This window comes from Mustela erminea, chromosome 3, assembly GCF_009829155.1.
Source record: "Mustela erminea isolate mMusErm1 chromosome 3, mMusErm1.Pri, whole genome shotgun sequence".
NCBI lineage: Eukaryota > Metazoa > Chordata > Mammalia > Carnivora > Mustelidae > Mustela > Mustela erminea.
Genome location: NC_045616.1, coordinates 17,266,389 through 17,293,337, shown reverse-complemented (window position 1 = coordinate 17,293,337; position 26,949 = coordinate 17,266,389). Strand labels below are relative to the sequence as shown.

Genomic DNA, 26,949 nt, shown 5'->3' with positions numbered 1-26,949 from the left:
CATAAGGAGAGAGGGAACACAAGCAGGGGGAGTGGGAGAGGGAGAAGCAGGCTCCCTGCTTAACAGGGAGCCCAATGTGGGGCTTGATTTCAGGACCCCAAGATCATGACCTGAGCTGAAGGCAGACGCTTAACCGACTGAGCCACCCAGGTGCCCCTCCCCCAACGTTTTTTTTTTTTTTTTTAAAGATTTTCTTTATTTAAATACGTTAACTTTAATCAATAGCCCAGGACCATGAATATGAACAGGTCAAGCAGTCTTTGAAAGGCTAAGAAAAAGAGGGAAAATGTAGTAAAATGTGAGACAGCGTGTATGTTTGGATTTGAGCCTTTGACAAATGAAAATGGGTAGAAATGTTCCAACGTAGTTTATCATTAATATGTTCCTGGGAAGCTCCCTTTTTCTCTGTCTAGGTGCTGACTCTTTGTAAGAGCCTTGTAAGTGTATCAATAAAGGAGATGAGTTTGCTGCTGGACTCAGAGTGATTTCATATTTTATCCCATATTGTTTATTATTATTAATCATCCTCATTACGATGCTTATTATTTATCATCCTCTTTTACCCCTTTTGTTTGTTTTAGACTATCTGAAAATAGCTTACTTAGCGGGGAGAAAAACCAGTGGGTGTTTATTTGTATTTATTTTTTTAATAAAGAAGATGTTCCAGTTATTACATATCCATTATCTTTGGACAGAATTGCATAAACTCCCTTTCTTTCTTTTTCTTTTAATTTCAGAGTAGCTGACACACGATACATCAGTTGCAGGTGTACAACATAGTGATTCAACTTCTTGATACGTTAGGCTGTGCTCACTCTAAGTATAGCTAGCTACTATCTGGCACCATACAGTGCAATTACAATGCCATGAACTATATTCCCTATGCTGTACCTTTCATCCCTATGTTAATCATTTGATTTTCAGACTTCGTTGGTCAGAGCCTGATCCTCCTGCCAGTCAGAGTTGAAGCAACAGGGGGTGCTCTCCAAGAGCCGTGAGTCACCACTGGGGTTCAGCTTGCATCTCCTTCAGATGGGAGGCAGAAGACCCCAGAAATGGTTCATTTCTTTTCTTTATGGCCCCATCTTCCCCTTCAACACAGCTCCTGTCCACTTAAGGTAAAACAAACAAGCAAACAAACAAACAAACAAAAAACACAAGTTTCTTGGTGTCCCTTCAGAAGGGAGCAAACAGACAAAATAAAATCTGCAGTCTGTACTTTGAGCTGCTTCTTCTTACCCTTTATATAGTTTCTGCCGGTAGCATTAATCACCACTGCTTTTCAAAGCCTCCCATTTCAGCAAGAAGAGCCATTACTCATCCTTCCCCAGGAATGAGGGGTTTGTGGGATGCCTACCATGACGGGGATTGTTCACCGCCTTGCCAGACTTGCTATGTAGTCTTTGAGTAAGGCTACAACTCCATCCAGAAGTCAACCAGCTCTCTCCCACACAAGTGAACAAGGGGCATTCTGCCCTTGGTTTTATAGAACAGTTTCCTGAGGTGTGGTCCTGAATCATCCCAACTCAAATTCACAGCTTTTGCTTCTCAAGTAGGATAATCCACTGACGTGCTATCTAAATGGAATTTGGTGTCTGTCCAACCGTATGGAGCAGCAGAGTTCCCTAGAGTGGGGGAGGGTGGAATGTTTTAAAACACAGATGTCTGGCCCCACCTCCCGAGAGTCTCCTTCAGTAGGTTTGGGGCAAGACCAGAGAGTCTGCATTTCTACCAAGTTTCCAGATGCTGCTGCTATTGCTGCCCTGGGTATCCGACTTTGAGAATCAGTGATCTGACATTCAGATCTCTGCTTGTCATAGGGACAGGTTCAGAGCCTTTTCTGATGTTTCTTGACGCTGAAGACTTGACGGGGTCCAGGAGCCTATTTTGATATTGTCTTCGAATTTGAAAGATCTGAAAATGTTATGTGATTTTGTGTGAGCGCCCGTGGATGAAGAACATTCTAGTGACCCAGCAGAGAGGTCTTTAATGCCTGTGGGAATGAAGTCCTGGCAATATCTGCGGATGTCACCTAGAAAGAGGCATCCACCCAAAATCATGTTCTCTGTTAGTCTTAAATCAGAAACTGGAGTCTGTGTGTGAATGGAAATAAAGGGTTTGTGAGTGATACCTGGAAGCAAAGCCTTCCAAAGAATGCTTAAAACCTGAAGACAAGTCCTCGGAGAATTGAGAAAAACCACTGTCCAAAGTCTGCTCACCTGCCTTCCAGGAAAGGGCTGCTTCTGGCAAAGCCCCACCAACTCTAACCCACTGATTGAGTATTGTATATGAGGTTGAGATTTGACCAAGTTGAATTAATAATGTCAGACAATAAGAGGGGACTGCTCTAAGCCCAAGTACGATACGTCATAGAGATTGAAACGAGCAAAACTATTAACCAGAAATAACTGCTGGGATCACTATGTATAATGGCCACAGACCAACTGCAGCTGGGGAATTGTCTGTGCTAAAGTGGGATTGGAAGGGGAACACAACAGGACCTATAAAGTTGTAAGTTTAATAAATCAATCACTAGTTATTTATATTAGAATATTATCTGAAGCAAATAAATGTTTTAGATACAATTGAAGATTTTTTTTTTTTTTTAAGATTTTATTTATTTGAGAGTGAGACAGACAGAGAGCACAAGCAGCGGGAGCAGCAGGCAGAGGGAGAGGGAGAAGCAGACTTCCCACTGAGCAGGAAGCCTGACTTGGGGCTCGACCTGAGCTGAAGTCACACGTCTAACCAACTGAGCCACCCAGGTGCCCCACAATTGAAAATCTTTTTGGGATCTTGAATGATTCTTCAAATTATAAAAGTGAGATGTATCTTCTTCTTTTCTTTAATTTTTAAAACCTTAACATAATTGGGATATAATATCCTATTAGTTTTTGGTGTATATAGTGATTCAGTATTTTTATATATTGTGAGCTGATCCCCACAGTAAGTCTAGTTACCATCAGTCACCATACAGACCTATTACAGTATAATGGAGTCTGTTTCCTATGCTGTATAGTACCTCCCCATGACTTGTTTTTTTTTTAAACTATATATCTTAATATACGCAAAGTATAAAATGAAAGCCCAGCTCCACCTCATCCCAAACATCATATCTAGGCAAGGAGGGTGTTGTTTGGTATTTTTTAAAAGAAGATTCAGTTCGGGGTACCTGGGTGGCTGAGTGGGTTAAAGCCTCTGCCTTTGGCAGAGCCACCCAGGCACCCGTGAATGTGAGAATTTAAAAAAGATTTTAAAAAAGGAACTGATAAGATAAGAAAAAAAAAGGAGAGAATGTGATCAGGCTGGAGACTAGAACAAAGCAATACGCTAGATTTAGGGTATGTTTTGATCTGTTAAAGGAAATATAAACTTTCAAGAGAGAAAAATTTATATGTATACAAAAAACAAGGTTAAATACAATGAAGGGATAGAATATGACTATAACAATGAAAATTAAAAAAAAGATTTAAAAAAAGGTATCAATAAGATAAAAGTTAAAGTTAAAATAGAAAGAGGAAAAATTAAAAAAATAAAATCAGAAAAAAATAAAATTTAAGAAATTTAACTTCGAAAGACTAAAGAATCATGGGGAAAAAAGCCATGATTTCTATGTGCTGAATTCCCATAGCTCTGATGTTTTATAGTTCCCATTGATGGGTAAACTTGTTCTTGGCTGGATGTGGGGGTGGGGCCTGTTGCCATAATCCTCAAATGTCTTTGCCTGAGGCAGAATTGTACTGCCCTTGCCAGGGGCTGGGCTAAGTAATCTGTTCACATTTGCTCTTGGAGCTTTTGTTCCCTGAACACTTTCTGTAGAGCTCTGTAGGATGGGAATGAAGATGGTGGCCTCCTAGTCTCCAGCTGGAGGAGCCTGGAGCTCAGGGCCCCACTCCTCAGTGTGCCTTCAGAGAAAAGCAGTTAATCCCTCCTGTCTCCCTGGTCTCTGGCTGCACCCTGAGCTCACCCGGCCTGTGATTGAGCATTTCTGTCTCTGGTGCACAGCCCTGTTTGGAGTCTCCAAAGTCTCCCAGACCTGCCACTTGTGGGGTCCCTGCTCAAGGAGCAGTGGTCTGAATGACTTGGATCATGGTTTAAGGTAACCCTGATCTGAAAGCTCACTTCTCAGCTCTTTCTCTGTAGCTGGCTTCCCCGGCCCGGACTGCAAGCTCTGCCACACTCAGACACCCCTGATCTTTATGTGACCCCATGGGACCTGAGACCACCACACTGTCCCTGTGAGGGCTTCATTCCCGCTTAGCCTCTGGAGCAATGTCCCTCAGTGGAGCAGACTTCTTAAAGTTCTGATTTTGTGCTCCACTGCTCCACTGCTTGCTGGGAGCCGGCACCTCCTCCTGGTTCTCTCTTCCTGTCACCTCGGATTCACTACTCCGTATGTCCTACCTTCTGGAAAATGGTTGCTTTTTTGTTCCTAGAATTGTTGCTCTTCTTTTCTTTCATCTCCTGTTGAGTTTGTGGGTGTTTGGAATGGTTTGATAACTATCCAGCTGAATTCCTGGAACCTGATGATATTTAGGTCCCTTCTCCTCCCTTGAGAGAGAGAATCTTAAGCAGGCTCCACCTTTGTACAAAGCCTGACATGAGACTCAATCTCATGACCCTGACCCTGAGCTGAGATCAAGAGTCAGACACTTAACCAACTGAGCCACCGAGGTGCCCCAAGACTTTATACTTCTAAATCTCAACTCTTGGTTTTCAAAAGCTGCTTATCCTTTACTTTTTTCCCATCTCTATAAATATAACAAGTCAAGCCACTATTGCTGAAGCCAGAAATGTGAGTTCTGTTTTTTTCTTTCCTGCCTTACCACTGCTACACATGTAAGTCTTCCATTCTGGAATTTTTTTTATTGGATTCTTCTCCTGCTTCTCCTCTTGCTCATTTTCCTGTCCTCCCCTTGTCTTCCTTAGGCAACAGAGAACATTTAAAAAAGATCTAATGAGCCAAACAAAAGTATGTTTACATTTCTGTTTAATTTTTATGTTGTATCCTTCACTTTAAAAATTATGTTTTTAAAAATATAAGCTCTATGCCCACTGTGGGGCTTGAACTTGTGACCCTGAAGTGTGCTCTACTACCTAAGGCAGCTGGGAACCTCTGACTTTATAAATTACAATTGGTATAGTTCATGTATCATTTAATGTCCTACAATCTCTCCTTTTGTTTTAAACGCAAGATATAGGGTGCCTGGGTGACTCAGTTGGTTAAGCGACTGCCTTTGGCTCAGGTCATGATCCCAGGATCCTGGGATCAAATCCCACATCAGGCTCCCTGCTTCACAGGGAGCCTGCTTCTCCCCCTTCCTCTGTCTGCCACTCCTACTACTTGTGCTTTTTTGCTCTCAAATAAGTAAATAAAATCTTCAAAAAAATAAACACAAGATATAATTTATTATCTCACATTCTTACAAACTCCAAAGGAAATGGCTGGCCTCAGGTCTCTAGGATGAGTTCTTTCTCCATTTCTTATCTCTGCTTTTTCCTGTTAATTTCACTCTTGGGCAGGCTCTTTCTGGGTGTCGTCCAGAACCTCCAGGTCTAATCATCCCAGATATGTGGAAAGCACCTAGTTTTCATTACCGTATGGTCCTTTGGGATTTGATGACATTTTTAAAAAGTATTCTTGGTAAGTTTTAATGAGATAATATTGGTGATAGGCTTGGTCAATATTAGTTTATCTAAATAATATCTTTATAGTTAGCTAAGTCAATTATAGGTTGGCCCCTTTGGGATGTTATTCCACTGGCCTCTATCTCTTATTGTTGCTCTCCAGAAGTCAGCCATCTGTCTGTCATTTTTTTTTTTTAAAGGTAAATTGTCGGGCGCCTGGGTGGCTCAGTGGGTTAAGCCGCTGCCTTCGGCTCAGGTCATGATCTCAGGGTCCTGGGATCGAGTCCCGCATCGGGCTCTCTGCTCAGCAGGGAGCCTGCTTCCTCCTCTCTCTCTCTCTGCCTGTCTCTCTGCCTACTTGTGATGTCTCTCTGTCAAATAAATAAATAAAATCTTTAAAAAAAAAATAAAGGTAAATTGTCTCTTTTTCTGACTGCTTTTAGGATCTTTGCCTTTATTTTCCTGTATTTCCACTGTGATGAGGGATGAGGGTGGAAAGAAAGGGGGAGCTAAGCAGCAGGCATAGGCTCAGGTTTGACAGGGTAGTAAGGTCAAGGACAAATTTATTTCAGGATGAGTTATGCACGAGTCTTTGACCTTAAATTTTCTGAGCTGAGGAAATGAATACTGGAGGTAATAAAAATAGAGAGTTAGCTTGACTGAGGACTAGTAATGCATTTTTAAAGATTTTATTTATTTATTTGACAGACAGAGATTACAAGTAGGCAGACAGGCAGGCAGAGAGAGAGAGGAGGAAGCAGGCTCCCCGCAGAGCAGAGAGCTCAATGTGGGGCTCGATCCCAGGACCCTGAGATCATGTCCTGAGCCAAAGGCAGAGGCTTAACCCATTGAGCCACCCAGATGCCCCAGTAATGAATTTTTAAAATCATGTTTGTCATTTTTAGGGCATTAGTAAGAAACCACCACAATGCATATTTTCTTTTAATTGCTTTGCTTAATCTTTTGTTGTTTATTTACTTGATTTGCTTTATTGATGAAAGCGGTGTACCTTTTAAAAATTGAAGTTTAATTAACGTATAGTATTATATCAGCTTCAGTTGTACACTATAATGATTCAAAATGTATAAATGTGACTCAGCGCTCATCATGATAAGTATACTCTTAATCCCCTTCACCTATTTCTCTCATCCCCCACCACCTCCCCTCTGGCATTGAGGAGTTTGTTCTCTGTATTTAAGACTCTTTTTAGTTTGTCTCTTTCCTTGTTTATTTGTTTGGTTTTGTTTCTTAAATTCCACATGTGAGTGAAATCACGTGATGTGTGTCTTTCTCTGTCTGACTTAATTCACTTAGTCTTATATCTTCTGGGTCTATCCACGTTGTTGCAAATGGAAAGGTCTCATTCTTATTCATGGCTGAGTAATATTCCTGGATACATCCAGGAATATTACTAAATAAGTACAAAAGATGTGAGATATATATCTCACATCTTTTTTTTCCATTCATAAATCAATGGACAATTGGGTTGTTTCCATATCCCGGCTATTGTAAATAATGCTGCATAAACATGCAAGTATCTTTTTGAATTAGCATTTTCATTTCCTTTTTCTTTCTTTTTTTTTTTTGATAAAAAGTAGTGGAATTACTAGATCATATAGTAATTGTATTTTTAATTTTTTAAAAAAGATTTTATTTATTTAAGAGAGGGAGTGAGACGGAGATAATGACAGATAGTGAGAAAGAGCACAAGTGTGAAGGAGAAGCAGGCTCCCGCTGATTAGGGAGGCTGATGTGGGGCTCAATCCCAGGACCCCAGGATCATGAACTGAGCTGAAGGCAGATGCTTAACCAACTGAGCCACCCAGGCACCCCTGTATTTTTAATTTTTTGAGGAATTTCTATACCATTTCCCTCAAGAGCTGCACCAGTTTGCTTTCCTACCAGCAGCACATGAGGATTGTCTCCACATCCTCTCCAACACTTGTTGTTTCTTGTCTTTTTGATTTTAGTCCTTTTGACAGGAGTGAGATGCTATTGTAGACTTATTTTGTGGCCAAACACGTGATCTATTCTGGAGAATGTTCCATGTGCACTTGAGAAGAATGTGTATCCCATGTTTTTGGATGGAACATTCCGAATATATGTGTTAGGTCCATCTGGTCTAACAGGTCATTCAAAGTTACTGTTTCTTTTTTTTTTAAGTTTTTTTTTTTTTTTAAAGATTTTACTCATTTATTTGACAGAGAGAGACACAGCGAGAGAGGGAACACAAGCAGGAGGAGTGGCAGAGGGAGAAGCAGGCTTCTCGCTGAGCAGGGAGCCCAATGTGGGCCTTGATCCCTGGACCCTGGGATCATGACCTGAGCTGAAGGCAGCCACCTAATGACTGAGCCGCCCAGGTGCCCTACTGTTTGCTTTTTTTTATTTTTCTGGTCTACTTTTCTTAATCTTTGGGATCTCTATGAATAGGTTTTGATATAGAGGATACCCATGAGGTTGTATTGAATTATGTGTTCTAAAAATACTTTATGTTCTAGAGAAAGGACTTCTAAAAACCCACTTTATCCATTCCTACCCCCCAAAGGGGAAAAAACATCACTAGAGGATTATTTTTTAAATGTATGTAAAAAAATTATTCCCTTAATTTTCAATATATCACAGAGCTTACCAGCTCCTGTAATATCTCAGTTAATTTTTTTCTGTGGCAGAAAAACTCTTATCAGTAAAACTAATCATGTTCATGTCATTCTTATATTAGCCTTTCATCTATTCAAAGGAAATTACTAAGTTTCCCTTGAGCCTTTTTTTTTTTTTTTCTAGGTTAAATAAGCCCCGTTTCTTTATATTTTCCTCACAGGGAAATGTTTCCTAATCATTTCCATTGTTCTTTCTTGGACCACATCCAAATACCCAGTTGTTGATCCAAAAACTGGCCCATTAATGAAAGTTTGACCAGTGCTGAGTGGGAAGAGAGGCTGACCCATGGTTATTACTTGCGTGGCTAATTATAGATCCTGTGCTATCACGAAGGACCTATTCCCCATGAGGAATAATCTAGTTCTAAGCATCCAAAAAATTTCATTTATTTCTTCAGAGGCTTAAAAAACACCCCCACTGGATTAACTCAACAATTTAGCATTAAAACAATGACTGTTTCTTTTAGGAAGTCTGAGTTTTTCCAGTGAAAGTGAGCAAAGTATTTCGGGTTGATTTCCTTTTGGGTTCATCCTTGAAGCATTGCATTGCTTTAGCTGAATTCTTATGTGTATCTGGTTTGCTTAGGTGTGTCTCTGTTTACTTATTTTGGCCCCTGTGTACTGCAGATATTGGTCTCTTTTCTGTGCCTGTGTGTTTAGGCATCCTCCTCCTCTGAGTAATGCATCCGGCGATGGGGAGTCTTATAGGGCAGTTGAACTATTCTTTCCTTTCCTTTTCTTCCTTTTCTTTCTTTCTTTCTTTCTTTCTTTCTTTCTTTCTTTCTTTCTTTCTTTCTTTCCTTCTTTCTTTCTCATCAATGGATCTGGGAAAACTTGGGGGTTTTCCATGAATACTGGGGTCCTGGACAACCTGACGAACAGAACATTCTCTATTATCATTTCTTCAGAAGAGAGGCCTGAAGTGGCTGCGTTAATTCTGTTCCCTCTGTGGTCAGCATATTCTCCGCAGAGCATTACTCACTCCGGCTCCTCCAGGGCAGTGTGAACTGGACACAAATATAATTCCATTAGCCTTCACTAACTGATGCATTCTCTATCCTGATGGCTTTTAAACATAAAACCACTTGTTCATCAAAATAGTATGCAGACACTGGTCACTAGATTTATTGGGGGGGGGGAAGACCCTTGACTCTGTTAGCTCAAGTTCAAAACGGATGTACACCCCTATCCAGAGCAATGGCTCAGTCCTCCATCTCCTCCAAGCGTTAAATTCCTTGCAGTAAACGACGCTCTGAGTTACTGCTGTTTTAGCATCTTTGTATTTCTGGAACTCCATGTCTGACACTGCTGGTGAGATGATCTACAAACAGCTGGTAAAGAACAGCTGCTTCGTAATTTTAATGACTTTCCTTTTTTTTTTTTTTTTTTTTTTGATGAGCTAAAGTTCCTCATTTCAGATAAAAGCCTTGTTATTGATCTTTGGAATAGTTCTTTTAGCAGAGGCTCATTGTTGAGGGAGAAGTGAGTGGCAGTGAGTATGTGTTAGGATAGAATTTAATTTCTTCATCCCTTTTTTAAAAAAGAGACTTTTTTTTTTAAAGATTTTATTTATTTATTTGACAGACAGAGATCACAAGTAGGCAGAGAGGCAGGCAGAGAGAGAGTGGGAAGCAGGCTCCCCGCTGAGCAGAGACACCCCCCACCCCCATGCAGGGCTCAATCCCAGGACCCTGGGATCACGACCAAAGCCGAAGGCAGAGGCTTTAACCTACTGAGCCACCCAGGTGCCCCCCAAAATAGACTATATTTTAGAGCAGTTTTAGGTTCACAGCAAAACTGAGGGAAGGTACAGAGATTTCCATACACTCCCTGTTCCCACACCTGCACAACCCCTCCTCCCCCAACTGTCAACACACCGTACCAGAGTGGTCTGTGTTTCATAACTGATGACCTGCACTGACATATCATTACCTTACGAAGCCCATAGTTTACAGTGTAGTTTGTTCTGCATGTTCCACTTTCTATGGGTTTTGACAAATGTATAATGACATGCCCACCATTATAGCACCATACAGAGTTTATTTACTGCCCTAAAAATCCTCTGTGTTCCTCCTACTCATCTACTCATCCCTCTCTCTCCCCAACCCGAGTTGTTTTTTTTTTTTTTTTAACCATCTCCATCATTTTGCATTTTCCAGAATACCGTATAGTTGGAAACATGTTGCCTTTTCATATTGGCTACTTTTCACTTAGTAAAATGAGTTAAAGTTTCATCCATGTCTTTTCTTGGCTCAGTAACCTGAGTTTATCCTTTTACCTCCTGACTGATGTCTTGGTTGCTTTCAAGTTTGGGAAATTCTGTGCAAAGCTGTGATCGACATCTGTGTGCCGATATGTGGACATTTTCAAGTCCTTTGGGTAGATCCCAAGGAGAATGACTGTTGGACCGCTTCATCCCTTCGTAAATCTCGAATTCTCCCACAGTAGAGAGCTAGGATATGTTGAAAGCCTACTATGCATCAGGATTTTCAGTAAATTGTGTCATTTCATCTTCCCTATTACCTTGCAACCTAATTTTTTAATACAAGAAAAAAACTCTGATACTTAGAAAAGTTGAATAATTTGCTTATGGAGACATTTGAACAAAGGGAACACTTAAGCAGAGAACTTCTAGTCTCAGTGTTTTTCAGTGGTCTCTGTAATAAGTTAGATCCAGAAGGGACCTTGTTAAAAGTTTTTTAAAAAAAGGTTTTATTTATTTATTTGAGAGACAGCTAGAGGGAGCCCGACCAGGGGGGAGGGTCGGAAGGAGAGGGAGAAGGAGAATCCTTGCTGAGCAGGGAGCCTAATAAGGGGCTCAGTGCAGGGCTCAATGCCAGGACACTGAGATCATGACCCCAGCTGAAGGCAGACCCTTAAGTGACTGAGTCACCCAAGCACCCAGAGCTGGAAAGGACCTAAACCTGAGGTTTAGGTTTTTTAACCTAAAAAACTTAGGTTTCTAAACCTAAACCTCAGGTTTTCTCTGAGCAGACTCATCACAAGCATTTATGGGACCTAGGGCAAGAATAGAAACGAAGGCCCACACAAACCAATTGTCTAAATGTTTAAAAGCCCTAGATCAAACCAACAAACTGTAAAAAAGATGTTCTGTCCTCCTACCTTGACAAGAACCACCTTTAAAACAACCTACAGATCCCAGTTTGAATTTCCACCTGCTCAGAGTTCAGTGCCAGAATGTGGCAGCATGGGAGAAATTGCCTTAATACCCCCTGAAACCATACCCCATGTCTTCCTTCAGTCCTGCACAGCAAGGGGCCTTGCAAATTCTATCCACAGCTATCCCTGGGCGCTTCATGCCTAGGATGTACATAAGGGGGTGTGTCCTTCTGTTGGGAGGATGGACCCAGGAAGAGGTCTATACTGGCCCTCGAGATAGGATTATGGTCATCTGGGCAGAGAATTTGAGGGTCCCAGGGGTCCAGAGCAAGTGCAGAGTGTAGGGTCTAGATGGGCAGATTGCCTTGACCCCATGGTTTCCATACTTCCCTGGAAGTTGGAAAAAGGGAGCATTTGGCCAGAGAGTTGGACCCAGAGCAAGGTCCATCTTGCCAGGTCTGAGGATGGAAGTGGATCCAGGAGCCCCCGTTCCTAAATGAGAAAACAGGCCAGAGAGGTGGTCGGTTTCTCCAAGTCATACGACTAATTAGCGACTACACTGAGATAACCTGATTCCCAGGAATTTTCATCAAGTTGGCCTTCTGAGACCCTTTTCATAAGGGCTGTTCTTAATGTGTGTTTCTACAAACTCATCCCAGGAATTAAGTCACAATCTTTTTCACCACAGAGCTAAAAACCCTGCCCAAAGGTATTATTCCTACTCATACGGCTGGTCCTCTAGAATAAACAACCAACCTTTTAGGTGACATTGCAATACCGCAGGGAGAGTTCTAAAAGCTCATCAGAAACTTTTGAGGGGTATCCATCACACAGCAGTTCCCAAACTATTTCCAAATTACTTCCTATAGAGGTCAGTTTATTGATGTGCTTGTATGAGTCAACTGTTTCACCCAGAAACCACAATTAGAAACGTGATCACCATCAACTGGGTTAAACAACTGGCAGATGTTTTCGGTGATTTGCATATAAATGAGACACCAGCTTCAGAAATCCCGCTTACTAAGGTTGAGATTCTTTTAGACATTTTTCCCTTTTGTTGGAATGTGCCGAAAGAAGCCTTCTGTTTATTAAAATGTCATGTCACAAGTGTCTTCTCGTATTTAAGGTTTTACTCCGCATAGTTAATTCCTGATACTATTTGCTCACACATTTATAAATACCTCTAAAGATACTTTAACATCAGAACAGCACTTTGTTTTTTATAATGTATGTTGCATATGCTCTGGGCTTTGATTCTTGTGAATGCCCTCCAAAATAAGTTGGGCATAGATGTTTCCACGTCAGTCATTTCCAGATGGGGACCCTGGAGTGTTGGAGGGGGAGGGTGTATCACACTTGGAGCTGGAGTTTGAGTCTCCAAATCCCATATATCTCCCATTATGCCAGGTGCTTCTACCAGGGGAGGGCCCTCCACCTCTCTTAAACCCCACAGTGTGGCTTTGATTTCTGACCCCTCTTGTGAATGCCCTCTGAATCAGCTCACATTTATTTTCTCCTGGCCAGCCCCCGACTGACACAGAAGGCCATGTAATCCTTCATGATTACAAAATGCAAATGGATTCTGGAACCTTTTAAAAATAAGTCAGAAGTTATTTCATCATGGAACAAAACACCTAATGTATACCTAAATAATATTTACTTCTAATTGAAGTATTTGTTATTATGCATTTGACCGTCAGCTGTATAATCAATGAATTGAAGGTTTACCTGTTTCTTTTTTTAATTTCTTAAAGTTACTGCAAAACTTCCTTCTCCATGCGTGATATGAAGCCAGCTCCTCTCAGCACTAGTCCAATTAACATTGCCATAAAACTACTGACGAGAAGCCGAGAGACAGGTAAGAAAGCTAACTCTCTTGGGAGTGTTGCTGGACCACTTTTTCATCATCTGAATTACTCATTATCGCTCCCCTTGAAACACATCATGTTGTTAATACCAGGAGGATATTGCTACACTGTAAACATAGTAAAGAGAAAAAAAAATGACACAGTTTGCCTTTGTTGAAGGTGTGGTCTCTCTTCTTATGTAAGAAATGCTTTCTGACATATGTTGAGGAAAAAAACTGTTAACAAATATAATTGTTTGTATCAGGGGTCAGCAGATATTTTTCTGTATGGGACCAGATGGTAAATATGTTCTGTCGTAGTGCTGAAGCAGGCCTAGTCAGTAGGTAAGCAAAGGAACAGGGTTTTGTTCCGATAAAACTGTATTTATAGGAAGAGGTAGCAAGCTAAATTTGCCTCACAGGCTATGGTTTGCCACCCCCCTGTCTTATATATTTGATCACACTTCTTTAGCCAATTTGTCAACTGTCTAAAAGGACGTTTGGGGTGCCTGAGTGGCTCAGTGGGTTACAGCCTCTGCCTTTGGCTCAGGTCATGATCCCAGGGCCCTGGGATCGAGCCCTGCATCGGGCTATCTGCTCGCGGGGAGCCTGCTTCCCCCTCTCTCTGCCTGCCTCTCTGCCTACTTGTGATCTCTGTCAAATAAATAAATAAAATCTTTAAAACAAAATAAAAAATAAAATAAAAGGACGTTTGTTGTTCCTGGGGTGGGGTTTTCTATCCTCTCTCCCTATTAGATGCCATTACTGTCCCAAGTACAAATGCTTCTGATCTCATACATTCCTTCTGGGAGTGCCCTCTTTCTCTGCCAACCTCCTCAAGCCTGCCATTCTTCTTTTTTCTCTTCATGGTCACTGTGTCAATTATCCAGTGCCTCCATCATGCTGCACAATAAACAGTCACAACAAACCAAAAACTTGAGACGGTCCCAGTAGTAAGTTCCTTGCTCCTAAATCTGGGATCAGCTAGGGGCTGGCCAGGTGACTCTGCTGATCTTGGCTGGGCTCATCTCCCCGCCTGTGTTACGTGGGCTGAGGTGGTGGATGGCTGGCCCCAGCAGATCAGCTGGGCTAAGTGAAGGTACAGAGCACCAACACAATCCTGCAAGCCTTCTCCAAGGCTGGGCTCAAATAGGCACACTCTTCCTTCTGCCTCCTTCCATTGGATGAGTCTAGATTAGAGAGATGAGTCAATACACCCAAGCTTTTTGGTGGGAATCACTGCCATTTCATATGGCAGAGAGTCTGGATACAGGAAGAGGTAAAGTGTCTGGACTATTAATGGGTTCCTTCCAGGAGTCACCAAATCCAGGAGATTCTCTGTCCTTTCCTCTCTCCAGCCATCTCCCTCTGTTGCTGTTGCTTCTGAAGGTACAGCTTTTACTGTTTGAGGTCAGCCTCTATTCCTGCAAACTCCTGGGTACATTTTCTGTATGGTGGAACTCTGATCTATCCATCCCACAGCTAAAGACCTTGAAGTCCCCATCAAATTCACTTGGATTAATTTCCTAGGAATTCTACCTTTTTAGCTTCATTTCCCCTTTCCTGCTTTCCATCACCCTTTGTTGGGTCACCTGTAGCTGAAGCAAATCACCCCTTACTCTTTAATCATTCCCTAATTAGCATTCCTTTTTCATCTTGAGTCTTCCTTCAGGCTCTCTTTCTCCTCAGGATGCTTTTCTTTCCTGTCTGTTTGTAGAAATTGTATTCCTCCCTGAAGCTGTGTCTCGGACAACTGTTCCCTTCAGAAACTGGCTCAGGTTCTCCTCTGCCACTGGTTGACACTCTCCCCTTGACAAATCATGATCCTTTCCTTCCTCATCAGCATTTGGCACATTATACCTGGAGGTATGGGGCAGTTATTCAGATGATGACTCAACACTTGCAACACATTTAAGTTTCTTTGGATGAACTCTGGCTGTTTGAACTTTCCAGATCCTTGTCACCATACCAGTCACCCAGGATCTGTTGATGGACCTAACACGCCAATGAATGTAAGGGAGGGTGTGCCTCAGCCTCCAAGGCAATATTTTGAGGTTTCACCAGAAAAAGAACTTACCCCCTTCTGTTTATTTCCATTATAAAGAGCTGAAGTTAGCAAATGGATGAAGCCAGCCTGTCCTTCACCTCATGTAGAAAGAACTCACTCTTTGGGGCACTTGGGTGGCTCAGTTGGTTGAGTGTCTGACTCTTGGTCTCAGCTCTGGTCTTGATCTCAAGGTTGAGTTCAAGCCCCATGTTGGACCTCCTTAAAGAAAAGAAAAAAGCTCTTTTTTCTTGTTCAACCAAGATCCTTCCTTGTGTGGTATGGCGAGTGTCTTCTTTTTCTTAAAGGACCCCTGGCCCTTGGTAAGGAGGACATGACTCCTAGTGGCTGACTGTTCTGGGATGGATAATGTTTACCCATCCCCCCAACCCCCAGGTTTGGGGGCAGAACAGTGGTTGGAATCCACCACAGACCTTCTCCTTTCCCCCTTAGTCCCATGCTCCATGACCTCTGAATATTAGATGATGTTCATGGATCCTTTCTTTCCAGCCACCTGTCTGTCCTAACTCTTCCTGTCTCCTCGGGCAGACATGGACTTCAACTTCTTGGAGTATTCTTATTTTTACGGACCTTCAGATCAAGTGCAGTGTTGCTTCTTGGATAACTGTTTTCTGAGTAAATGCGGTGAAATCAGGGAAATAGGGCAGTGTTAGCAGGTTATTCGCTTTGCCCTTGAGTTCTATGCTGTCTTCTTTTATTGTTCTATGCATTATCTCCCTTTGTGGTAGATCATGCTTTTCAGCATGATTCTCCCATTTGTTCCATTTTTCCCCCATCAGTCTAGGTGACATGTGCTTACAGTTGATTGGTCTTGACCCATTTTTATTTCTTCTTGAGTTTGAACCATTGGACTAGTGTTTATTTTATGCTTAATTTGTCTTTTCATTGAAAATGTGAATGCTTTCCAAGACTTGCTATCTCTAATTTGAGCTTGTGACCTATTTTACCACATTTTTTTCCAAGAGCTATTTTAATTGGAATCAGCTGGAATTTATGGCCATGGTTTTTCTATTTACTTTTCTAATTTTCTTCTTTGCAAGAAAGATACCACCAGAGAAGTGGTCATAATCATGCTTGGGAACATCTGAAATTACATTATGCTTTGGAATTTCTTTTGTGTGCTGAACTGGAAGTGTCTTCTATTTCTAAAGGTAAACCGGTGTTTGTCAGTCAGTGAACACATTTCAAATGGCCACTGGGAATGTGGTCTAGAATTAGTGTAAAGATGAGATTTGATTTTTGGCAAAATTCCTCTTATGTTCTTAAGTGAAAAGACCTACAGGAACATAAGACATTAATTAATTAATTTATTTAAAAGATAAGCTCCATGCCCCATGTGGGGCTTGAACTCATAACCCTAGGGTCAGGAGTGAAACATTCCAATGACTGAGCCAGCCAGGTGCCCCTATAAGCCCCTATGAGTAGCATGGGCAGTGGACTCAGACTCCCTCAGTTCAAACCCCAGAGTCACTGGTTCTCATGTGTAAGATTTTGGGAGCTATATCTGAGCCAGTGACTCAGTTTTCTCATCTCTAAAATAGGAGTTGATACATTAATCAAGTGTGGAAAGATACATGAAGCTGTTGGCACAGTTCATGGACATATTCAAATAATACTTATGTTTTTATTCTCATTATTGCCAGTACTCTTTATTTTTATTTTTAAATTTTTATTTATTTTTATTTTTATTATTTTTTTAAGACTTTACTTATTTATTTGACAGAGAGACACAGTGAGAGAGAGAACACAAGCAGGGGGAGAGGGAGAGAGAGAAGTATGCTTACCGTAGAGCAAGGAGCCTAATGTGGGGCTCGATCCCAGGACCCTAGGATCATGACCTAAGCTAAAGGCAGATGCTTAATGACTAAGCCACCCAGGCATCCCTGCCAGTACTCTTTAGATCCTTGCTTCAATTTCCCCAAATTTTCACATAAGCAAAGATTATAGTAAGAATCTCGGTCATGTCACGAGATAGGCAAATGGAAGGAGAGAGTAGAAATGCTATTAATAAAACTAGGTAGAATTCTTCCCACATACAATTATCAATCTACTTGGAACACATTGTATAGCAGTTGTACTTTTTTTCACTGTGCAATTTAATTCACAAAATAATGAGCAGGGGTGTAGTAGATTAGTATCTTCACAAAGCAAATAACCATTGAGTGCTAGGAAACTACCCTCATGAATATGGCCTTTCTTCTCAACGACAATCAAAAGCATGGGATGTTTCAACGGAAGAATCCTTACAGTTCTTTTGCATGTGAATCACTAAGGGATGCCAAGCTTACTGTTCTTTAACTGCAAATTATAAAGCAAATTGTATTTTTCTGACTAGTCATCTTAAAAATGTTCCTATGAGTACTTATTACTTTTAGCTCTCATCAATAATTCTTTGAAAATATGATTTTTAAAATGACTCATTTTCCATTTTAGAGAAGAAGCATTACTTGTTTCTCTCGCTGGCCAGTACCCCAGCTTGGGCTCTTTCCTCAGACTCAAAACTCTCTCCCCAGATAAAACTCTATCATTAGTCAGGAGTTCATAAGCAATTTGGATAAGTCACTGTTCTAGACACAAGGAAGGAAAAGACAGGTTCTCGTTTTTGGTTGTATAGAGCATCCCAGAAAAAGGGAGAGCGCTATTATCCATTCCATTTATGGTCAGGAAAAAAATTGGCTACTTGGAAGGACTCTGAGAGAAAGAGAGAAGAGTGAGAAATAAAAAGGAGTAGAGAAGAAGCCCTTGCATGTCAGGAGTTGGGTCTTTGGGGCAGTGGAAAGTGGTGCACTGAGTACTTTGATTAAGATTGTACAGATCTTTGTGATCTTTATATTTATCTTATTAAATTGTAAATTTTTAATGAAGTCCTACTTAGAATCTATTATGGAGACACACCTCCCCCGACTTCTACACTTGAAAATTGATTGAGTGGAAAACCGTCTGATTTGGTTTTCATTTCTAGAGGTGAGTGGATTTTCCAGAAATAACCATGGGCTGCATGGTGCCATTTTTCACTGGCAAGCAGCTGAAATGGGTTTTTCACCTACTGTCTTCTCTATTTTTGGTTAAGAGCTCAGAAAAGCACACATGTAAGCACAACTTGGAAAGTATTGCTGGGTTCAGGGGCCTTGGGACTTCAAGCATTGAGTTGGAAGTTGATTAGCTTTCCATTAAAAGAATGTAGCTGTGATCACATGCTCCTTCTTTCTTTTAGATTCTCTGAGACATTTGTTTGGTGCCCCAGCAGTTACCGTGCCCCGCCTCACAACGTTTAGAAATCCTGCATTATTTTCAGATTCTCTTTGTTACTAAGGTCATCTGGAAGTTGGAGAATGACAGTACACTTGATGAAAGCATGCAGAACCAAAAGTGCTTATTGGACTTTCCTTGACTGTAGAAAATAGGCACAAGGGAAGGAAAAAAATGTGGTAGAGCTGCAAGGAACATGCCTGTGCTCCAAACCTGACTTTCCCTTCTTCCAGGGTAGGTGGACCACGCCCTGCCCCGTCCTCCCTGGCAATTAAGCTTGGTCGTGTCACAAAGTCCTCTCTGCGGGAATGAGAGCAAAAAAGACGTGTACACTTCCAGGTATGACCCACAGAACCACCTGTGACATTTGCTAGAACAGTCCTCCAGCTAAGTAAAAATCCATATCCCTGTCAAGGCTCTCTGCTAATCATAGGTTATGTGTCTAAAGTAGATTGGATATGCCTATCTCTTCCTCCATGTGCCCTTTTAGAGCCCTTTCTAACTCCAGATACCCTCGATTTCAAAGCTGAGCTCAGAATGCCATTTCAAAAAAAAACTCCATGATTAGAAGTAAGGGCCCCTTGTTTGATAGTTATAGATATTTGATTATGTATCTGGGCAAGGCAGGTCAGTGTTTGGGGTAAAGAGCTCAGGCTTTGGGGTCAGACTCCCCAGGTGTAATTCTGCCCATTTCTGGCTGGGTGACCTTGGGCAGATTCTTTTAACTTTTTGGATCTCAGTTTTCAAAACAGTAAAACGGGAATAATAATAGTATCTCCTATGGTTATTGTGAGAATTAAATAAATTAATGCATATAAAAGGTGTGAAAGAGTACTTTCAAAAAATGTACCCAATAAATGGAGCTCTCACTCTTAATACTTGTAAATAGAACAGGCGACAAAGGAGGAAATCAGCCTTTGAATCTTAACACTTCCCTCATACTTACATTTAGTTTGCCATAGGCAATAATCAGTGACTTCTTGTCTCCTTTCTGCCAGGAGCCAAGTCTCTGTCAGTTGCCATTGCTCAGCTTAACTCTTAGCTTGCTGGCTCTGATGTGCATGGACTGTAAAATGAAGGAGCAATAGCAAACAACAAATGGGCTTCTAGATGGTAAAATCCAGGCCAAAGAGAATCTGCTTAAAGCTAATTGTAATTCTAGCCTCATTAGTGCCTATTAATTGCCAGGCTTCCTCTTTGTAGAGTTTGGGGCTGAGAGGCGGGGTTTGTAGGGAGCCCATCTGCTTCCCTGGCTCTTGGCCCCATGTGTTCTCTGTGGGGGGTATTCTGAAAAATGACCCAGTGAACACATTTCCAGGCTGCAGGAATGCAGCTGTCGTTAGCCTATCATTTTCAAGCCTTCTGGAAAAGGAAAGAGTAACTCTAAAGACCTAAAGATACACTAGAAAGCCCCTCAGGATTTCTGTGCCTGTGGGGATATAAGGTTTGCATAAAAATAGTCGAGGTAAATTGGGGCGGGGGAGGGGGTGGGTGGTGGGAAAACCATTTTACGGTGGAAGACCCACTCTTGCTAATGGACAGGATCACTGCAAGACAGAAGGCTGGATTCTCGGGTCCTTTCTTTTTTTTTTTTTTTTTTTCTGCATTAGCTCCTATTATCTGATCTGAAAAGAGTTGGAAATTCTGTCCCCACCTCTGTCTCATCTGTATCTCTGCAGACCTGGGGCGGAAGACCAGCAAAGAGAGTAAGAGTATGGCTTAACTAGTTATCCCTGGTCACAGTGAACCTGGTCACAGTAGCCGAGTCCTGATGGCTTGGATTCCTCATCTCTAAAATGGGGGAGGTCCTGGTCCCTCTCACTGGATTGTTGTGACAGCTAAATGTACTCTGCGTGGCAAGGGTTGACTTCAACGCCTGACAAATAGTAAGAGTTCAGTAACGGGTTGCGTTGGTTGTATGCGCTGTAGGGTGTGCGTTCAAAATAGCGTGTGCTGTGCATGTGGTCTTTGTTATGCCCGAGTTTTTGCGTCTGAGAAACCACCCAGGAGCCAACACCAATGTCATCCCACGAGGGTTTATTTGACAAGCTTAAGCTTGGGCCCAAGTATACCCAACACAGCAGAGTAGGGATGTGGACCCCGAACCAGATTACAGTCAGAGTTTTTAAAGGCAGAGTAGGGGTGGACTCGGTGGTGGGCGAGGACAAAGAGGGTGTTCAGAAGGGCTATCAGGGTAAAGAAGACTGTCAGGATATTGGAGGCCTGGTTATTATCAAGCCAAGGCCGTTTTCCTCTCTAACGAGGCACTAACATGAAGACAGTTGGGAGTTTCCTGGTGGAATGTCAAGCATCCTTGTTAGTGAGATTTAGCACTGGGACATTTGTAAATTTACCGAGGGAGATTCCTGTCTCGCAGGATTGTGATTTCTGCAAGTTAACTATTTGTTCACACATACTACTGAGGGAGGGGAGCGGACGGAGAGGGGGTACAAGGTGCCAGCTTTTGCTTTGTCAAGATGGCTGTACTTATGTCAGGGCTAGACTCGTGGTGGGTACAGCCTTGTTTTTCTTGGCCTCCACAGTCTTGTCCATCAAGGCATCTGGATCTTTTACATCAGAGACTTGAGAGTGGATTCTGAATGTTCTGATCTCCTTGTTTATGAGGAAGAAAATATTAATTGGGATTTTCAGGAATGGCGTTCTATGCACAGCAAAATATATTGAAAACCCAGGATACTACATACCTCACAAGCTACGTTAAAAAAAAACAACAACCAAAAACTAGGTGGTTCAGTTGGTTAAGTGTTGGGCTCTTGTTTGCAGCTCAGGTCATGATCTCGGGGTCATGGGGTCAAGCCCTGGGTCGGGCTCTCTGCTTGACTTGGAGTTGGCTTGGGATTCTCTCACTGCCCTTCCCAGTGCTCTTGGTCTCTCTCTCGATTCTCTCTTTCTCTCTAAAGTAAATAAATAAAATAAACAAAATCTTAAGAAACCCTCAAACTCTCATGGTTTGTCTCCCTCTCTGATTTCTCTCCCTTCAGTTTTCCCTTCCTTCCCCTGTGGTCCTCTGTGCTGTTCCTTATGTTCCACATGTGAGTGAAACCGTATGATCATTGTCTTTCTCTGCTTGACTTATTTCACTCAGCATAATCCCCTCCAGTCCCATCCATGGCAATGCAAATGGTGGGAATTCATTCTTTCTGATGATGGTCAAGGACTCCAGTAAACAATCTGAGGGTTTCAGAGGGGAGACGGTTAGGGGGATGCGGTAGAAGGGTGATGGGCATTAAGGAGGGCATGTGTTGTGATGAGCACTGGATGTTAAATGCCACTAATGAATCACTGAACACTACATCAAAGACCAATGATGTACAGTGGCTAACTGAAAAAAATAATAAAAATAAAAATAAATAAATAAAATAGTAATAGAATAAAAATAATAAATATATTTCTTATATAATATATTGTAAATATTAAGTAAATATTAAATATTAAAATAATAAATAAAAATAAACAAGAAAATAAAATATAAAAAAATAAAAATAAAAATAAAAACCCAAAACAACAACAAAAAATCCCCATACTCTCATATCCAAAAGAACACAAAGCAACAGCTAGCACTGATTCATAAGTTATTATGAGGCTGCTGCCACATAATGGTTTTAATAGCTATGAAAATGCAGTATACACTTATAACCCCCATACTTTATTCACTCAATCTTCTGTTCACTCATTTTGCAAATGTCTAATTTAATTCTTAGTTGGTATCAGGCATTGGAATAGATGCTGGAAATACCATGATGAGCAAGGCAGACATGTGCTTGCTTATATGGCTTTAGCATTTGAATGGGAAATACAAGCAAATGCTCTTGAGAAAGAAACAATTATTAAAAATAACTGTAGATTGTGAAAAAATCAGTCTGATTTCACTTAGCATAATACTTAGCTTAGCATAATACAGTCTAGGTCCATTGTGTTGTTGTAAATGGCACAATCTCATGTATTTTTATGGCCGAGTAATATTCCATTGTATATATATACCATGTCTTCTTTATCCTTTCATCTGTTGATGGACATTTAGCTTTATTTTTTACCTTGGCTATTTTATGTCATGGATATTGGGATGCATATGTTTTTTAAAATAGTGTTTTCATTTTCTTCATATAAATATCAAGAAGGGCAATTGCCAGATCATACGGTATTTCTATTTTTAATTTTTTTGAGGAAACTCCACACTGTTTTCTGTAGTGGCTGCACCAATTTACATTCCCACCACAGTGCACAAGGGTTCTCTTTTCTCTACATCCTCATGAACACTAATTATTTCTTGTCTTTTTGATACTGGCTATCCCGACAGGGGTGAGGTGATACCTCACTGTGGTTCTGATTTGCATTTCCATGATGGTTAGTGATGTTGAGCATCTTTTCCTGGGTCTTTGGGCCATCTGTTCATTGTCTTTGGAAAAATGTCTTTCCTAAGTGTTCATTCGAATGAATCAATTTCAGGTGAAGCCTGTCCATTGGAATATAGGCTCCAGAGAGGAAAAGTCTTGTCTGCTTTCTTTACCACTCTCTCCTTGGAGCCTGGTACATCAGTATCAAGCAATACTAGTTAAATAAATGAATGAGAGGATGAGCTCACTCGTTAACTTTCTCTGGTAATATTCAGTTGCTCATTAGGCACTCAGAATGCAGAAGGTGAGAGGACTAGTGTTTTCCTGGGGAATGATGATAGAGAACTGCCAGGGAGTTGAGGGTATTACGGAGGAAATGATTATAATGCTAAGCTATAGGATCAAGCATGGTTAAGAACAAAGAGAAAGCTGATGGGTCATTTGCTAATGGATAATCAAGAAGTGTTTTTGAGGTCATTAAGAGGTCAGAAAGTTTGGCACTAGGGATAGCTGAGAAGCTCTTCTGGAGAGATAAGGTCATGATAAGAGAATGGCAGGTTTAAGACTGGTGTTTGTGAAGAAGGTCAGAGGCCAGTGATGGCCTAGTTCAGGTGTAACCATGTCAGGAGCCCAGGTAAAGCAGAAGTATTTATAACCTGGAAGATGCCAGCATATCTTTATCACCATCAGTTGACAAGTCCCACCTCCCTCCTATGGACACTAGAGACAGTCAAAAGACCAGCAAGGGGAGGAAAGCTTCAACTGGTAAAGAAAAGACTGGATGAAGGTGGCTTTTTTTTTTTTTTTTCATCATCCCATTAAATGGAGCTTGAAATAGAGATTAAGGTGACATAATAAAAAATTAACTCATGCTTCCCCCACATTTACATATTGGATTCAAAAATTCATACCTGTTATGTAAACAATACTGTTTGTTTGAGTTATGATATTGGTATGGCTGCTAGCAACGACCCAAATATCAGCAACTTAAAGAAGATGTAGGCGGGCCTGGCTGGCTCAGTTGGTAGAACATGGGACACTTGATCTTGGAGTTGTAGGTTCAAGCGCCACAGGGGTATAGAGTTTACTTTAAAATCTTTAAAAATAATAATAGAAAAAGCTATAAATAGACTTTCCTCTCAAATAACAGGCCGAACATAAGCCAATACAAGACCAATCATGTGGCTTCGTAATACCAGGGATCCTGTCTTCTTGCTCTGCCATCGTCAGGGCACTCCTTCCATGGCATAGTCTAAGACGGATGCTTTGGTTCTTGTCATCACAGCATATTTTGCCTAATGGGAAGGCTAGTAATGTGGAGAGCACAACCTGGGAATTTGTAAGCACCCCTTTCTCTTTCATCCCATGGACCAGAACAGGGCAAGATAGCTACAAGGGAGCCCGAGTTATGTACCCTTGAGCTGGTCTGACATATGTGAAGCTACAATTTTGGGGGAGATATTACTAAAGGAAAAAAAAGAGAGAGAGAAAGAGAGAAAACCTATTTTGGAAGACAGTTGGCTGTACCTGGCACTCAATGCTCTTGGGGCCTTGGGGGACTGGGTGAGGTTTTGAAACCTAAGTAGTGTGGAGAGCATGAGGTGTTCCTGCATTGAACAACGTGTCCTTTGGGAATGAGAGCTTGATTTCTACTACTAATCCATGGGTGGACCCTCCACCGCCTGGGCCATTTAACTTCTGACTTCCCGAATGAGCTCATGTCTGGCCCTATCCTAATGGCTTCTTCACTTTAGCACTAAGTGCTAGAAGCACAACGGAAGCTGTTCTTGAGTTTCTGTGCTGAAATTAATTTTTGTTTAGCTTCTCGGTAATGGATCTAATTTATTCATATTATTATGGTAAATAATACAATCCAAAAGCAAGAATTTATATAACAACTATATGTGTGTATTTGGTGGCCTGTTGACATCCATGATCTACTTTGTTCTTCACAGACTCAAGTAGTAGGTGTTGAAACTCTCCCCTTCTTCTCAGGTTTTCAGATCTATGACCACATTCCACTTTTCCTATTTCCTGCACTGAATGACTTTTGGGGCTACATGCCTCTGTTCATTTTGCCCCAAATCCTTTTTTCCCCCTTCTTTTCATAATTCTAGTCTGTTTCCTTTGGGTCCTTTCTGGAGTCTTCTGAACATACTGAATTTCTTTTCTCTCCTTGGTTTCTCTGCCACTCTTCTTTCTCATCCTTCCTACCTTGGTTTCTTTGACTTCACGGCCATTTCTCTAAAGCTGGTCCTATAGGACCTATATATTCTCTTGAGAGAATAGCTTCTCTTTTGTCTTTTCCTGTTTGTTGACCTCAGGTTCCTCCACCCCCTGCCATTTTTCTTGACCTTTTCTTCTATCGGTCCCAATCAATTCTTTACTTTCACCCATGTCTCCTTTCTGAAGCACTTTTCACTTCCATGCTTTTTAATTTTTATTATTATTATTATTTTTTACCATACTGGGAAGCATTCCCACATCCTTTGGGATCCATAACCAGGGGGAGTTATTTGACTATAGCTTATCCATTTTTTCTTGCTTCTTCGAAGTGGCCTAGGAGATGCCTTCTTCCTATCTATAATCTGGGCCTGATTTGGGGTTCTGCCTGTGACACAGTTTCTGAACTTTCCTGCTAGCAGCCCTTTATTTTTTGATTCGATGTGCCCCATGACTTCTGTTCACAACAGTTTCCCAGTGTCTTGTACATCTAGAGCTGCTTTTCGGAGCTGCTGGGCTAAGATGATAGCTTTTCCTTCCATAGGGCTCCCTCCATGGCTGTTTCACTTCCAGCATACGGAGTGACTTACTTGCTTACTCCTTCTGCCTTTCTGATGACAGGGTATCACTCTCCTTCTGGCCTACTGTTTCCTGGTTGTCAGAACACTGGGGCTGTCTTCTTTCTCTGGGGTAGACTATATTTTCAATCTTTTGATCTTAATGAGTCAGAAATTCCGAGGAACTGGAACCTGGACTGAATAATGTAGAAGTAGACTTCTACTCCACTGCCTGAACTCTTCTGAGCCCCAGCACTGATGTTGTGAGCTGCCATGGAGAGTGGTAAATCCTCTGCTGATCTAACTGGGCTGTTCTTATGCATTCGGAGTGTAGTGGGGTTCTGACTTGCTAAGTTATCTTCTTGATGGCAGAAATGAGGATCTGCACATATTTTCAATCACTGTGCTCTTAATGTGGTTTTGGATACTGTGGGCCAGCTTCTTTATTCTTTTATGAAAATATAACAAGTATGCATGAATGCATAGACAGAGAAAAACTTCCATTGAGGGATATTTAGGCAATACTGTTTTTCTCCCCTTGCTGAATTTATGCGAACTATTTTCTGAAAAAAGTTGCTGTGATTTTAAGGACGACTTAGGGAATAGTAGGGAATGATCAGTCTGCTAACCCTCTCTGTTTCCTATTGGAAGATAAGTTCAGAATGGGTGGGTGTTCAGGTTCTGGTAGGGAAATTTCTAGAAAGCCTCCCTTAATAGTCATCATCTCATTTGTTCACACACCTGTTTGGCCGGTTATTTACCTGTGTGATTTGCACAAAGAGGGATATTGTCCTATTCTTGGTGAATGGCAGTTGTTGGAATCAGACAAGCATTTATTTAATGAATGAACAGATGCATAAGTCAATGAGGACATGAATCAGAGGATGTAATAAGCTTTGTGGTCTTGGGCTGTGTGTTAACTTCCTTGGGTTTCACACTTTGCACCTGTGGCCTGAGGGTATGGGCAAAGCAGATGGAATCAAGAGGGTTGGAAGTGGTATTGGGTACCTCTGAGAAGGTACCTGGTGAGGAGTGAGAGAGTATGTGATCCAAAGGCAGGGGAGATGTGTCCTTCATACTGAGTGATCAGGAAGGACAAGTTACAGAAGATATGGCACCCCTCACTGCAGGGTGAGAACAGAATAGGAAATGTGGACATGTTGTGACCAGATGGAGGTCCTGACACAGCCAGCAGGTTTCTTATAATCGGAGACTAACAGGGGAGAGCATCTAAATCTTTTCCACATAC

General features: G+C 41.5%; 1 long non-coding RNA gene across 2 annotated transcripts in view; it reads left to right on the top strand.

Annotated features, from left to right (window-relative positions):
• Positions 1–945: 945 nt before the first annotated feature.
• Positions 946–26,949, top strand: part of LOC116585557 — a 118,287-nt gene continuing 92,283 nt past the window's right edge. Inside the window, exons 1-3 of one of the 2 annotated variants that reach the window (XR_004283688.1) lie at positions 946–1,118; positions 13,160–13,263; positions 24,401–24,413. This is a non-coding gene — a long non-coding RNA (uncharacterized LOC116585557). Of the gene's footprint in view, positions 1,119–13,159; positions 13,264–24,400; positions 24,414–26,949 lie in introns of those variants that run through there. The other variant, XR_004283687.1, reaches the window with a different exon arrangement.